The sequence below is a fragment of the Rhinopithecus bieti genome, unplaced genomic scaffold (genome assembly GCF_001698545.2).
Source record: "Rhinopithecus bieti isolate Rb0 unplaced genomic scaffold, ASM169854v2 scaffold_10347, whole genome shotgun sequence".
Taxonomy (NCBI): Eukaryota; Metazoa; Chordata; class Mammalia; order Primates; family Cercopithecidae; genus Rhinopithecus; species Rhinopithecus bieti.
The window spans coordinates 3,509,164-3,520,811 of record NW_016806836.1 but is presented as its reverse complement, the minus strand read 5'-3'; the positions used below and the strand labels follow the sequence as shown (position 1 = coordinate 3,520,811).

General features: G+C 45.4%; 1 protein-coding gene and 1 long non-coding RNA gene across 2 annotated transcripts in view; one reads left to right on the top strand and one right to left on the bottom strand.

The window, feature by feature from the left end:
* TTPAL (alpha tocopherol transfer protein like) overlaps positions 1–11,648 on the top strand; it is a 49,149-nt gene that overhangs the window by 6,425 nt on the left and 31,076 nt on the right. The window lies entirely within an intron of this gene.
* LOC108533382 (uncharacterized) overlaps positions 7,456–11,648 on the bottom strand; it is a 5,119-nt gene continuing 926 nt past the window's right edge. Inside the window, exon 2 of the long non-coding RNA XR_001886719.1 lies at positions 7,456–7,975. This is a non-coding gene — a long non-coding RNA (uncharacterized LOC108533382). The remainder of the gene's footprint in view (positions 7,976–11,648) is intronic.

Below are 11,648 nucleotides of genomic sequence, written 5' to 3'. Positions count from 1 at the left end.
AAAAAAAAAAAAAAAAAAAAAAAAACCCCAAAAAAACAAAAAACAAAAAAAAACTATTTGAAACTGTGGCGTATTCATTCAACAGAACACTATACAGCACTAAGAATAAACTCTAACTATGAAAAATATGGATGAATTTCACAAACATAAGCCAGACACAAAAGACTACATCCTGTGTTATTCCGTTTCTTTAAAGTTTAACAGACAAGACTCATCTCTGGTGGCAGGAGTCAGGCTTGTGGTTACCCTGGAGAGGGTGCTAGTGAGTGATGGTGAGGGGCAAAGGGAAGACTTCTGGGAGCCTGGCCGGGTTCCATTTCTTCGTCTGGGTCCCAGTGGCATGAAGGTTCTGTTTGCAATGATTCGTTGAGCTGCACACTTGAGTTTTGTGCATTTTTTGATGTCTGTTTTTTGGTTTTTGTTTTCTTTTGAGTTGAGGTCTTTGTCACCCAGGCTGGAGTGCAGTGGCACCATCACAGTCACTGCAGCCTCCATCTCCTGAGGCTCAGGCAATCCTCCCACCTCAGCCTCCCGAGTAGCTGGGACTACATACAGGCATGTGCCACCATGCCTGGCTAATTTATTATTATTATTTATAGAGGCAGGGGGGTCTTGCTATGTTGCCCAGGCTAGCCTCCAACTCCTGGGCTCAAGTGATCCTCCCTACTCAGCATCCCAAAGTGTTGGGATTATGGCATTAGCCATCATGCCCAGCCATATGTGTATTATACTTCAAATTTGATGTAAAATTTTTTGAAACACATACACAGAAACCATTACCATTTGGAAATATGTCTCTGGACAAAGCAGGATTGTGTTTGGATAGAATGGAAAACAAATGAGGAAATAATCCATTCCATGTACAGGAAGCATCTGACGACCCTTTGCTGAACAGGTGATAAGAACACAATTGTCAGGGCTGGGCTCTCCACTGCACTCCAGCCTGGACAACAGAGCCAAACCCCGTTTCAAAAATAAAAAATAAGAACAAAAACGAAAAAACAAAAGTGTCTCCTTGGAGAGGACTTTCTAGAAAGTAACCTTCCCAGTTACTTCCTCTTAGGGTGCTATAACTTCCCCTTAGGAAATGCTGATTGCAGTCTGCAATTCTCTTGTTTATTTGGGGTTTTCTTTTTTCCTTTTTTTTTTTTTTTTTTTTGAGACAGTATCTTGCACTGTCACCCAGGCTGGAGTGCAGTGGCAAGATCTCGGCTCAATGCAACCTCTGCCTCCTGGGTTCAAGTGATTCTCCTGCCTCAGCCTCCCAAGTAGCTGGGACGACAGGCGCCCACCACCATGCCTGTCTATTTTTTGAATTTTTAGTAGAGACAGGGTTTCACCATGTTGGCCAGGCTGGTCTGGAACTCCTGACCTTGGGTGATCTGCCTGCCTCGGCCTCCCAAAGTGCTAGGATTACAGACGTGAGACACTGTGCCCGGCCCTTTTTTTCTTTTTTTAGTTTATTGTCTATCTCCCCTTCATGAAGATAATGATTTTGCCTGTCTTATCTATCACCTGCCACATAGCAGGTGGTCACAAAATGTTTATTACATGAGTGAAGAGAAGAAGGGAGGGAGGGAAGGAAGAATATCTGAGTGGATAATTGGGAATTAACAAGGTAAAGCTGGGGGTGGTTGGAAGCTGTGAAGAAGACCGATGGGACTAGAGATGAGAGAGCAGAGGGTGCAGCAGGCAAGATGATGTCCATTTTACAGATGAGGCATCTGAGGCTCAGGGATGGCAAAGGGCATGACCAAGTCATCCAGTGGGACAGGTTCTAGATGAATCCAGGTTCCAACTCAAGAGTCAATAGAACCTCAGTTACTGAGCACTCATCTGTACTAACGGATGAGGTGAGTACTGTTATTCCTTCCTAAGGCACAGCCAGGCACAGTGGCTCACGCCTGTTAATCCCAGAATTTTGAAAGGCTGAGATGGGAGGACTGCCTGTGGCCAGGGGTTCAAGACCAGCCTGGGCAACATAGTAAAACCCCCATCTCTACCAAAAAATATTTTTTGAATTAGCTGGGCTCGGTGACGCCCGTCTGTAGTCCTGGCTGCTCAGGAGGTTGAGGCAAGAGGAACACTTCAGCCCAGGAGCTCAAGGCTGCAGTGAGCTACGATCAGGCCATTGTACTTCAGCCTGGGCAACAGAGCAAGACTCTGTCTCCTAAAAAAAAAAAAAGCGGGGAGCGGCGGGGGGCGGCGGGGAGCCAGGCTCGTAGCTCACACCTGTAATCCCAGCACTTTGAGACGCTGAGGTGGGTGGATCACCTGAGGTTGGGAGTTACAGACCAGCCTAACAAACATGGAGAAACCCTGTTTCTACTAAAAATACAAAATTAGCCAGGCATGGTGGCTCATGCCTGTAATCCCGGCTACTGGGGAAGCTGAGGCAGGAGAATCGCTTGAACCCGGGAGGCGGAGGTTGCGGTGAGCTGAGATCGCACGATTGCACTCCAGCCTGGGCAACAAGAGCGAAACTCCATCTCAAACAAACAAACAAAAAAAGGAACTAAGGCACAGAGAGTTTGAGTGACTTGCCTAAGGTCACACAGCTAGGAAGCAGCCAAACCTCAGGACTTTCGTCTATTCTGAATGGCTATTCTCCACCACCCACCCCGCCTTGCTGCTAACTCTCTGCTCGGACCAGCACTGTCTGTGAATTCAAACTCTGACCCTTTCTAGAACTTTGGGCAAAGCCAGGAAATTCCATGAAACTCCTTCAAGGCCTGGGTTCCAGTTCCCCCCACTGCAAACTAAAAGAGAGCAAAACTAGCCCTCCTTGCAAGGTGGCTGTGAGAAAACAGTGATAAAAATTAATTACAGGACTTGTATGTAATAAAAATAATTGCAGGGCTCCTGGTAAACAGCCCGGCTCTAGAGATACAGACTGATGATAACAGGCATTTATTGCCCCGCGGCCCAGCCTTTCTGAGGCTGGGGTGATAGGAGCCGGGTCACGAGGTGGGGGTGGTCACAGGCAGGAAACTCCCAGCAGCCCTTGCCGCAGGGAGACCTGGGTCTGTCTCCGAAGTGGTCTGCACAGTGATTTCAGGGACGTTTGGAAGGGCACTCCCCTAGCCTGATGGGCCACCATTCATTATCCATCTGGTTGGGTCAGATGTCACTTGCTGTTTGCCTTTTTAAAAACCTGCAAACAAGGCCGGGTGTGGTGACTCACACCTGTAATCCCAGCACTTTGGGAGGCCAAGGTGAGCAGATCGCTTGAGGTCAAGGGTTCGGGACCAGCCTGGCCGACATGGTGAAACCCTGTCTCTACTAAAACTACAAAAATTAGCCGGGCATGGTGGTGGGTGCCTGTAATCCCAGCTACTCAGGAGGCTGAGGCAAGATAATTACTTGAACTCAGGGGGCGGAGGTTGCAGTGAACCAAGATCGTGCCATTGTACTCCAGCCTGGGCCACAGAGTGAGACTCTGTCTCAAAATAAATAAATAAATAAATAAATAAATAAATAAATAAATAAATATAAAAACCTGTAAATAATGGGCACTTTACAGTGACTTTATTCATTCGTTAATTCTCAAGGCCCCAAGGATAGGCAGGGAGCAGATTTTGGTGGTGGTGGAGGTGGAGCAAGGCCCAGAGGAGACAGCGGTTCATTCTTCCTCTATCCAATGGATATTTATTAAGTGCCACTCCATGCCAGGTGCCTCGCTGGTGGAAGGTAGTGACAGGGACACCAGGGACTTGCCCAGGATCACAGGGGGTCCTAGGGTGGGAGGAAGTCAGGGCTGGTCCCTGGGTCCTCAACACCAAGGACAGTAGTCTCACTGCCACAAAAAAAAAGACCGGAGTGGCTTGTACCTTTGGCAAAATGACTCTCTCTTAGGATTCTAGCCTTCGCTGCAGGCATTCACAGTTAATTCTTAAAGACATAAAAAACCCCTATTAGAATTCTAGTAATTTTTTTTTAATGAAAATGGAACCTACTTATCACAAAAGCTCAACCAATAAAGAGAAGTACAAATAACTACGTTCAAAACATGGAAATTTTACTACCCAGAGAAAAACACTCTTAGCAGAGGTAGCAGAGCTAAGCAGCCAAGAGCACAGACTCAGACCAAAGTGCCCGGGGCCATGTGCTGGCTTGTAACCTAACCATGCTAGAGTGTAGCCTCTCCTCTGCCTGTTTCTTTATTTGCAAAACTGTATAATGACAGCACCCGTCAGACATAGGGTATTAAATGTTAGGAGCATGGAACAAGCTAACCATTTGTGGAGTCCTTAGCACAGCACCCAGCACAGAATAAGTGCTACTTAAAGGGTTGTTCAGTGTATCCCCAGACGGTGCTACATGCAGACACACCACACCTGCTTATGGTCTTAGGACCTGATTCGTATCACACACACACACACATATACACACACACATATTTACATATATATACACACACACACATATACACACTAAACAAGATATTCCAGGCACCTCGCCATGTCTATAAGCTTCTTTCTATAAGTAAGAATTTGATTTAGGGTGGAGACAGTGGCTCACACCTGTAATCCCAGCACTTTGGGAGGCCGAGGCAGAAGGATCACATGAGCCCAGGCGTTTGAGACCAGCCTGGGCAACTTAGTGGGACCTCGCTAAGGTGTTGCAACATGTAGCTGTAGTCCCAACTACTTGGGAGGCTGAGTTGGGAGGATCACTTGAGCCCGGGAAGTAGAGATTGCAGTGAGCCAAGATTGCGCCACTGCACTGCAGCCTGGGCAACAGAGTGAGACTCTATCTCAAAAAAATAAAAAGAATGTACATTTCATATTGGTAGAAACTTTCTGGCTGTTTTCGGTCTTAAAAGAGTGCTTGGCACATAATAAATGCGCAAAAAAAATGTTGAATGAATGACTCTAATTTAGTCAATATGCATGACAGAGGAATCTGTTACATACTGGGTGTGTGACTTTGAGCAAGGCTTGTCAAGCCTCTGAACTTCAGTCTTCTGGGTTTAACGGGTATGACATAGATAACATGTACTGAGTTAACTCTGTGCTGGGACCAATTTGAAGTAGTTTATATGGAATATCTCCTTTAAACTATACAGCAGCATTTGAGGTACTATTCTTAGTCCATATTAATGTTGAATTAGCTGAGGCACAAGGAGATTAAGTAACTTGGCTAAGGTCACAAGTAAAAGGTGGAGCTAAGAGACAAATCCCCCAGGCCTCTGATACCACAGTGCACCCACTTACCACCACTCTACACTGCTTTTCTAAGATAACCCACCCTTGGCCACTGACAATAGAAGGAATAAATACATGGTGGTACATTTGTACAATAGAACATTATACAGCAATTGAGTGGCTCATGGGCTGGGAACCACGGCTCATGCCTGTAATTCCAACACTTTGGAAGGTTGAGGCAAGTGGATTACTTGAGCTCAAGAGTTTGAGATCAGCTTGGGCAATATAGCAAGACCCTATCTCTAAAAAAAAGAAGAATAAAAGAAGAAGAAGAAGGAGGAGGAAGAGGAGGAGGAGGAGGAGGAGGAGAAGTAGGACACGACTATACAGTGATTAAGAAGAGCACATTGAGGCCAGGTGCGGTGGCTCATGCCTGTAATCCCAGCACTTTGGGAGGCCAAGATGGGCGGATCATGAGGTCAGGAGTTTGAGACCAGCCTGGCCACCATGGTGAAACCTTGTCTCTACTAAAGATACAAAAGAAAAATTAGCCAGGCTTGGTGGCACGTACCTCTAATCCCAGCAACTCAGGAGGCTGAGACAGGAGAATTGCTTGAACCCGGGAGATGGAGATTGCAGTGAGCTGAGATCATGTTACTGTACTGCAGCCTGGGTGACAGGGCAAGACTCCATCTCAAAAAATAAAAAAAAAAAATGACATCCTGGATTTTTATGGCAACCCTAAAGTTTGCATATGTATGATTTCATTTATGTGAAGTTCAGAAATAAGCAAAACGAATAAATGGTAATAGAATCAGGAGCATGGTTGCCTTGGGTGGGAGTAGGAGTGAGTAGAAAGGATATTAGAAAAGCTTCACATGTTGATCCGGATGGAGGTTACCTGTGTGTATACACATGTAACAATTCACCAAGCTGTACACTTCATGTTTTTACCTTTTACAACACTTGTGAATTACAACTCCATAAAAAAATATTTTTAGGCCAGTTGCAGTGGCTCATGTCTATAACCCTAGCACTTCGGGAGGTCAAAGACCAGCTTGGGCAACATGACAAGACCCTGTCTCTACAGAAAAATTAAAAAATTAGCCAGGTACAGTTGTGCACACCTGTAGTCCCAGCTTCTTGGAAGGCTGAGGCAGGAGGATCGCTTGAGCCCAGGAGATCTAGGCTACTGTGAGCTGCGATTGTGCCACTACACTCCAGCCTGGGAGACAGAGTGAGACCCTGTCTCAAAAAAAATTATGTATATATATATGTATATGTGTATATATATAAAATACACAAAATTTTAAATCCCACAGAGTGATATGCCCTATTATAAAATCTTTGATAATATTCTCTAACTAATGGGATGTTTGCAAGGTTAAAATGTGATAAAGTTTGTGACTCTCTTGCTATATTTTAGGCTCCTATAGTAACAGCTCAGTGTTAAATGTAAACGGCATTGTTAAATGTAACAGCAGTATTCATATAGCATCGTTATTATCACGGCTTTTTGTATTTATCTCTATTGCCAATAGATTGGAGCGCCCTCGAGTGTTTAATTTGTTATAGTACCTCAGTTATTACAAAGAGCACCCTAAACCCAAGTTTGTAGTCTCAACGCCAAAGGGCAATGCTTTTCTTTTCTTTCTCTCCAGTGCCACATAAAAAAGGACCAAAACACGACCTCCTGGGAGCAAAGAAACACCAGGTTGCCAAAGGAGAGGTGAACTGGCCCAGGTTGGAAACAGAGCAGGTCAAATCTCCCGCACTGATCAGTGCTGGGATCGTGCCTGTGAATAGCCACTGCACTCTCCGGTCTCTTAAAAAAAAAAGTAGCAAAATTCACATCAGATCAATGGGTCCCAAGGTCAACTCAAGCCCTGCCCATGATCACTCCCTGAAACGTGTCAGAAAGAAGGCAGAAGGGAACACGCAGCTCTACCTCCCTTTGATGCAAGCACATTGCAAATATCATCTCGTTTCACAGGAGCTCACATAATATTTGAAGGTGGCATCATACGGACTACAAAAATGCTTTTGTATTACCATGGTATTATATTATATAGTCACAGCCAGCTTTCAACGACGGCTTCCTGTGTCCCAGGTACCCTACTAGGCACTAGATGTCCGTGGTTAGCTTTGATCTTTAAAATGACCTGGGAGGAATATATTCTTTTGTAGCCTGCTTTTTTCCCTTCAGCAGTACACTTTGGGCATCTTTCCATGTCAATAAATAGAGCTGGGTCGGAAGTACCTGATTCAAAGGCTGAGAAACTTAAACAGTCAGCAGCCACTGCCCAGGTGAAGATCAATAATAGTTAACATTTATTGAGTGCTTTATTACACACCAGGCCCTCCACTCATTGTTTAAGGTGAACTCTCTCGCATTTGATCCTTGAGGCAATCCCAAGGTAGCTTCTATTATTATTCAGATGGAGAATCTGAAGCCCAGAGAAGCAAAGGAACCCAGTGGAGGTCAGACAGCTGGTGTTTAATGGCAGAGGTGGGATTCAAACCCAGGTCCCTCTGATTCAGGCGCTGGGCTCTCAGCCAGCACATTTGGAGGACAACATGGAGAAGGATGCAAGGGGAGTCTTCCAAGTGGGGAAAGGATCCACTGACAAAGGCTGAAGACAGGCAGGAGGGTGGTGTGGGCCCAGGCCACTGTCCTCCATGGAAGTGACAGTAAGGCTTCCTGGAGGTGACACCGTTTGTACTAATTTTATGTCTCCAGCCAATAAAGGAGGTCTTTTTATAACTTACCAGTTCCTGGGCGTATGTCCAGTGAGACATACGTGGATTCAAATCCTCATTGTGCCACTCTAGTTTAAAAAAAAAAAAATCAGCATTATCACCGGACCTACAGTAGTTTGCATCTATAATTCCAACACTTTGGGAGGCCAAGGCAGGCGGATCACCTGAGGTCAGGAGTTCGAGACCAGACTGGCCAACATGGTGAAACCCCCATCTCCACTAAAATACAAAATTAGCTGGGCGTGGTGGTGCACGCCTGTAATCCCAGCTACTCGGGAGGCTGAGGCAGGAGAATCGTTTGAACCCATAAGGTGGAGATTGCAGTGAGCCAAGAACGTGCCACTGCATTCTAGCCTGGGTTACAAAGCGAGACTCAGTCTCAAAAATAAAAGTAAAAATAAAAACTAAACAGCACTGTTGAGATATAATTGATGTTCAATAAATTATACATACTGAAATTGAATAATTTGATGAGTTTCAACATATGTACATACCCAAGGAACCATCACCACAATCAAGATGCCAAGTGTTTCAATTGCTTCCAAAAGCTACCTCATGCTGGCTTATAAGTCATCCCCCATTCATCCCACCACCCCATTCCCAGGTAACCATCATCACTATAGGCTGCTTTCTTTCACTATAGATGGCTTTACATTTTCTGGGATTTTATAGAAATGAAATCATGCTATATGTACTCTTTATTAAGTTTTTTTTTTTTTTGGATACAGAGCCTCTCTCTGTTGCCCAGGCTGGGAGTGCAGTGGCGAAAACTTGGCTCACTGAAACCTCTGCCCCTGCGGGGGTTCAAGCAATTCTCCTGCCTCAGCCTCACTAGTAGCTGGCATCACAGGCGTGCGCTACCATACCTGGATAATTTTCTTTTTTTTTTTTTTTTTTTTTGTATTTTTAGTAGAGATGAGGTTTCACCATGTTGGTCAGGCTGGTCTTGAACTCCTGACCTCAGATAATCCGCCCACCTCGGCCTCCCAAAGTGCTGGGATTATAGGCATGAGCCACTGCACCTGGCCAATATGTACTCTTTCTGTCTGACTTCTCTCATTCAGCATAATTATTTTGTCATTTATCCATGCTATTGCACATATCAATAATTTGTCTTTTTTTATTGCTAAGTAGGATTGAGATGTAGATGTACATATATCAGATTGGTGCAAAAGTAATTGCGGTTTTGACTGTTACTCTTTTTTTTTTTTTTTTTTTTTTTTTTTTTTTTTTTTTTTTTGAGACACGGTCTTGCTCTGTTGCCCACACTGGAGTGCAGTGGCGTGATCTCATCTCACTGCAACCTCTGCATCCAGGTTCAAGCGATTCTCCTGCCTCAGCCTCCTGAGTAGCTGGGACTACAGGCATGCACCACCACGCTCGGCTAATTTTTGTATTTTTAGTAGAGACAGGGTTTCACCATGTTGGCCAGGCTGGTCTTGAACTCCTTGCCTCAAGTGATCTGCCTGCCTGGGCCTCTCAAAGTGCTGGGATTACAGGCATGAGCCACCGTGCCTGGCCATTTTGCCATTACGTTTGATGGCAAAACCGCAATTACTTTTGCACCAACCTAATAGATCTCTCAGGTGAAGCATGGTGGCTCACACCTGTAATCCCAACACTTTGGGAGACTGAGACGAGCAGATCACTTGAGCCCAGGAGTTTGAGACCAGCCTGGGCCACATAGCGAAACCCTGACGCTACTAAACACCAAAAAGTTAGCCAGGCATGGTGGTGTGTGCCTGTCTGTAGTCTCAGCTACTCAGGAGGCTGAGGTGGGAGAATCACTTGAGCCCTGAGGTCGAGCTGCAGTGAGCCGTGATTGCACCACTGCACTCCACTTTGTCTCCAACAAACAAGAAAGAAAGATACAGATGCCACAGTTTCTTTACCCATGCCCCTGGGCATGTCATTGTTTCCTCCAGTTTTTGACTATTACAAATAAAACTGCTGTGAACATTCATGCACATGTCTTTCTTTTTTTTTTTTTTTTTTTTTTTGAGATGGAGTTTCGCTCTGTCGCCCAGGCTGGAGTGCAGTGGCCGGATCTCAGCTCACTGCAAGCTCCGCCTCCCGGGTTCACGCCATTCTCCTGCCTCAGCCTCCCGAGTAGCTGGGACTACAGGCGCCCGCCACCTCGCCCGGCTAGTTTTTTGTGTTTTGTAGTAGAGACGGGGTTTCACCTTGTTAGCCAGGATGGTCTCGATCTCTTGACCTTGTGATCCACCCGTCTCGGCCTCCCAAAGTGCTGGGATTACAGGCTTGAGCCACCGTGCCCGGCCTTCATGTACATGTCTTTGAGTGGACAAATGCTTTCATTACCCAGGAATACAACTGCTCGTCACATAAGCGTATGTTTAACTTTTTAAGAAACTGCAAACTACTTCCCAGCCTGGCCTTTTTAATTGTAGTCATTTTAGATGCACTCATTTTTTTTTAACCTGTGGATCTAATAGCTGGTTTTTTAGACTGTCTGGGCCTCAGTTTTTTCATGTGTAAAATGGAGATAATTGGCCAGGTGCGGTGGCTCATGCCTGTAATCCCAGCACTTTAGGAGGCCGAGGCAGGCAGATCACTTGAGATCAAGAGTTCGAGACCAGCCTGGACAACATGGTGAAACCCCATCTCTACTAAAAACACAAAAATTAGCTGGGCATGGTGGCGCACACCTGTAGTCCTAGCTACACAGGAGGCTGAAGCAGGAGAATAGCATGAACCCGGGAGGCGGAGGTTGCAGTGAGCCAACATCATGCCACTGTACTCCAGCCCGGTGACAGAGCGAGACTCCGTCTCACAAAAAAAAAAAAGGAGATAATTATATCAGCTTTGAAAGGTAGTGAAGACAGAGTGAACTAGCACATAAGCACATATGCAGCACGCAGAACAGGGACTGGGATATAGTAAGGGTTCCATAAGGGGTGGGTTGTTGTTGTTGTTGTTGTTTTTGAGATGGAGTCTTGTGCAGTGTTACAATGTCAGCTCACTGCAACCTCCGCCTCCCAGGTTCAAGTGATTCTCCTGCCTCAGCCTCTCGAGTAGCTGGGATTACAGGCACACACCACCACGCCTGGCTAATTTTTGTATTTTTAGTGGAGACTAGGTTTCACCATGTTAGCCAGGCTGGTTTCGAACTCCCGACGTCTGGTGATCTACCTGCTTTGACCTCCCAAAGTGCTGGATTACAGGAGTGAGCCACCACACCCAGCCAAGGGAGATTATTTTACTACAATTGAACCACAGCCATCCTATGATCTGGCCACTTACCCCAGGATACAGCATCCTCAACTAGATGGCAAAAAGCCACTTCCTTTGCACTTAGTCAGTGCCGTTAGCCTGGAGGAATAACAATAGCACCATCGATTGTGCCAGGCACTATCCTAGGTACTTTTGTATGCTGAATCCTTGCAAAGCCCTGTGAGGTGGGTCAGTGTTTGCCTTCTGTATCACAGATGAGAAAACTGGGATGTAGTAACCAGTCATTGGCCAAGGTCACACAGCAGTGAAGTAATGGTACTGTGAATTGAATCTACGTAGTTTGATTTAGGATCTAGAAGTTTCACTAATGGATTACCTAGCTCAGAGCTACTGAAATAGCCCAGTCACAAAAGCACCTCCTGATGCCCAGAATCATCTTCAGCTCCTCAGACACAGAGCCTGAGGCAAAGATTAGGTACTGTGTGATTTATTTATTTATTTTATTTTATTTTAATTTTCTTTTCTTTTTTTTTTTTTTTTTGAGAC